This window comes from Panthera uncia (genome assembly GCF_023721935.1).
Source record: "Panthera uncia isolate 11264 chromosome B3 unlocalized genomic scaffold, Puncia_PCG_1.0 HiC_scaffold_1, whole genome shotgun sequence".
Taxonomy (NCBI): Eukaryota; Metazoa; Chordata; class Mammalia; order Carnivora; family Felidae; genus Panthera; species Panthera uncia.
Window position 1 is genome coordinate 64043742 of NW_026057582.1, and position 4380 is coordinate 64048121.

The 4380-nt window shown below is 47.6% G+C and overlaps 2 non-coding genes across 2 annotated transcripts; one reads left to right on the forward strand and one right to left on the reverse strand.

Annotated features, from left to right (window-relative positions):
- The first annotated feature begins 2215 nt into the window (after nt 1-2215).
- Nucleotides 2216-2322, forward strand: LOC125910438 (U6 spliceosomal RNA). Its single transcript, XR_007453947.1, has one exon. It is a non-coding gene; the product is annotated as a U6 spliceosomal RNA (small nuclear RNA).
- Nucleotides 2323-3405: 1083 nt separating this feature from the next.
- On the reverse strand, nt 3406-3512 carry LOC125910439 (U6 spliceosomal RNA). The gene has a single exon (XR_007453948.1). It is a non-coding gene; the product is annotated as a U6 spliceosomal RNA (small nuclear RNA).
- Between the last annotated feature and the right edge of the window lie 868 nt (nt 3513-4380).

Here is a 4380-nt window from a genome sequence, read left to right on the forward strand (position 1 = left end):
ACTGCTAATATACACACTTGGAATGATTATGACAACAGTTTTGGTAATAAATCCCAAATGTTCCAGAATATGAAAATAAAACTCATGTTTCTTATTAAAAAATTCAATGAGCTGAGAAAAATCTTCATTTTTAATTTTTTATAAGAAAAATGCTTTAAATCAATCTCTCCTAAAGTCAATTGGTTAACAACACCTATTGAAACTTTCTTCTTTTCTTAATAGTCAATTTTTAAGATACAAAAGATATCTAACTAAAAGGCCACCTGCCTTCTAACTTTTCTATAGAACTTCCAAAAGATGTGATGAGGAACACTATCTCCCCCTAAGAAAGTGATTGGAGATTTACACATACCAAACCAGTGAAAAGAGCAAGCATTGTTTTTGTCAAAATGTAAATATGGGATCTTAAAGATTCTTTGGTTTAGCAGAAGCCAATAGTGTTAGTGTTGCAAATTTGTATTGTGATGACATGAGTGTGATTACAAATGTATACATGAACTGGACAAATGTGTTCAGTCAGTGAGGTATGCAATGTAGATGGGAGGAGTTACGGGGGAAGAAGAAACAAGAGGAACAGCACTGTAGGGGAACACAAGAGTTTGGGGGGAAAAGGGCAACTGTGTAAAAGAAACAAGAGAATAGAGTAAGGAAATCGAAAATGTTAAATTTGAATGTCTCTAGCACATTATCTACTGGATGAGGCTTTTCAATTAATGGATAGCCTGACAGAAAGCAATGTTCAGAAAATAAAAACACATCAGGCTGCGTTCAAACAGGGATGAGGCTGGGTAGAGCTATATCTCTTAATCCAACTGATTGTACACAAGAATCCTTGTAGCTGAAGGATTATCGGACTGTGAGGAACAGGCACCTAGAGACCCAGCACTCAGGACCAACATTAAGTGGTTCCAGAAGAGTCTCTTAGGAAACAAAAACACAACTTCAGTTTAGCCCAAGAAAGGTAATTTGTTGGCGCACTTAAATTATGGAAAGGGTAGAATGATCCAAAGACTCAAACATCAATACTCTTCCTTCATGTCTTCTTCCAGTCTCTCTCTCAATTTTCTTCTTTGGGGCATATAATTTGGACACCAGGGGCCTGGGGTTTGGGTTTATTTAGATCCTTACAGCTCATGAGCCAATGGTTAAAAACAAACCGACAACCCACCAGACCCTCTAACTGGACTTGCATCATGGTACTCTAAAATCATGAAGTAAAAGATTTCTGGGAAACCATCATGGAGGGTCAGGCTGAAGACCTCCCCTGAATCCACTGATTCAGCCAGGCATTACAGACCTTAGGCTGAGATGCAATACGAAGTAAACGCCAATGAAAACCACAAGATTAAAAACTGGAACCAGGATTTAGTTAGGCCTTTATATCTAAATTTTCAAGAAACATGGAGGAATGAAATATGAGTTAAACCACATCATCAATAAGAAACGAACCAAATGCAAGAATTGTGACGGTCCCCAGGGTAAATATCCTGTTTCGCCAATAAGTAATGGCATGAAGAGAAATGGGAAGTCCTTGGGATAATAAAGACCTAGAAGCAACCAGATACAATGTGGGACGGGGCCTCCTTTGGGTACATAGGACAAACCAACTATAAAATGCATCATCGAAAAAGTCAAAGACATTTGAACCTAGAGTGGATATTAGATAGTATTAAGGAATTACCTTAACTTTCCAGGTGCTTCCTTTTTTTTTTTTTCGTTTTTTTTTTTTGAGTATTCTTCAGGGAAGTTTAAATGGGAAATGTGCTCTAAAAGTGTGACGCCGGCACCGCCCTGCCCAGCCCACCCAACGCACCACGGCGGCCTCACGGCCCGCTCGCCCGCCGCTCGCCCGGCCCTCGAGGCGCCGAACGCACAGGGGCTTTCTTCGTGCTCGCCCCTCCCGACATGCTCCGCGGGGCCAGAGCGACCGCCACAGGACCCACGGTCCAGGGCCTGGATCCCACGAACGGCCCTCTTACCCAGGGTGCTCCGGGCGCGGCTCTCATTTGCATGCCCCACCCGGCAGGTAAACTCGACAGGTCAGTCGCGGCCTAGCCAGCATAGCACCAAACCTGAGAGCCTCACGAGTCGCTCCTGTCATCACATTTCCCCCAAACGTCCCGAGGTCGCCGGGAAGACGCACACATCAGTCACCCTAACTAAGAGAGGCAGGAGGCTGCCGTGCCTTATATAATTGGTGGACGGAGGGTGTTGCGTGCTCGCTTCGGCAGCACATATACTAAAATTGGAACGATACAGAGAAGATTAGCATGGCCCCTGCGCAAGGATGACACGCAAATTCGTGAAGCGTTCCATATTTTGCGCAGCTCCCCCGCGAACTATCGATATCCTTTTGAGGACCGGCACAAAAATGGGGGATGGGAGGGTAGCTCTGGAGGCCCGCTGGGAGTTTAAGCATTGCAGCTAGCAGCTACCAGTCCAGCACACCTGCGAGGTTCTGCCGTTCTACTGAACCCTGTGTGGTTGGAGGTGAGACCACCTTGATGGCCCTCTGACATCATTCTGTGGGCGCCCACCACTTTATTATTATTGAATTACCTAGGTAATCCTGGTACCTGCATCCTAACGCTTGTTCTCGTTGGTTAAAATCTGCTTTTGGTTTGGGTAATTAACTTTCCTCTTAATCAAAGTTCCCATCACAGAATCCGTCTGATTTAGACAAACCGGCGTTTCTGAATACTTCTTAGATGCCATTGATGTTTTAACAGGTATACAAAGTGGTCTCAGACAGATGTGTGAAAGCAGATCCCAGTGGGCTTGCTGCTTCTAGCCAGTTCTCTTGGTCCTGGAGATCTAGGATCCACAGGCCGCAGCCAACATTGATCTAATCCGGTGTAACCACCCCTTGTAAAACAGTTAACGGTCCCTGCCTTAGTGCACCTCCTCGTGACAGAGGGTGTATGGACTCAGTTATAAAACGACCGAAGAATGTCACAACGTAGACGCAAGAAATGTGCGCTGATGTTGCTTACTTCCTTTAGTAAGGATTCATTGATTTAGCAGTTTAATAATTTAGGAATGATTTGATAAGGATTCATGGACCAATTTATGTGCTAGTGTTCTACTCCACCGGAGCCAATACTCTTGGGCCTTCTGGAATTTGTGTTGAAGGAGACAAGACCATACATAAGCCAATTTCAGAATTTTTAGTTATATAAAGAAATTCAAGTTGACATCTTGTTTCCGTGATATGTAGAAACGACATATTTGCACATAGATTTCCATCTGAAACCCAGCGTCGTTTACAAGTCATAGACTGTTTTACAGTAGTGTTTTTCTAGTGAAATGTCACAATTTTATCATTCAGTGCGGCACATTGTGTTCTGACATGACACCGTTTCCTCAGAGGTAATCGTCAGAGTAGAGGCTCGCCAGGGAGCTGCGCAAAATATGGAACGCTTCACGAATTTGCGTGTCATCCTTGCGCAGGGGCCATGCTAATCTTCTCTGTATCGTTCCAATTTTAGTATATGTGCTGCCGAAGCGAGCACGCCACACCCTCCGTCCACCAATTATATAAGGCACGGCAGCCTCCTGCCTCTCTTAGTTAGGGTGACTGATGTGTGCGTCTTCCCGGCGACCTCGGGACGTTTGGGGGAAATGTGATGACAGGAGCGACTCGTGAGGCTCTCAGGTTTGGTGCTATGCTGGCTAGGCCGCGACTGACCTGTCGAGTTTACCTGCCGGGTGGGGCATGCAAATGAGAGCCGCGCCCGGAGCACCCTGGGTAAGAGGGCCGTTCGTGGGATCCAGGCCCTGGACCGTGGGTCCTGTGGCGGTCGCTCTGGCCCCGCGGAGCATGTCGGGAGGGGCGAGCACGAAGACAGCCCCTGTGCGTTCGGCGCCTCCAGGGCCGGGCGAGCGGGCCGTGAGGCCGCCGTGGTGCGTTGGGTGGGCCGGGCTGGCGCGACTGAGGTTTCCCTGAGAGACTGCGAATTGGTTGACCTGCTTGGCTACCTTGGTGCAGGGTGGAGCACGGGTCCTCCCAGCAAAGTACGTAACTTGTCACCGGTATTTCACCCGTGACACAGGGACCTTTGCCAGTTTCCAGAAGGGTTTGTTGAAATGAGCCCAGCGTCCAGCCCTCGGGGAGATTACCGCCAACGATTTGACCACTCACTTCGGAACACGGAGCACCACACTCTAGCTTGTCCTGGGGCTTGCGAGAACCAGCACGTGTCTTAGCCCCAGTCCATTCTGCGCAGGCGCCAGTGGGAACCGGGAAGGTGGTGCGGAGGAGCCCGGATGGGTGGCCACGCCCTTCACAGGTGCCTTCCTCCTAGGTCATTTGCAGCCAGCAACCGGATGGAACGCTGAAGAATGCGGTTAAGCGCACCTGTTTGACCTCAGAGGCGGATT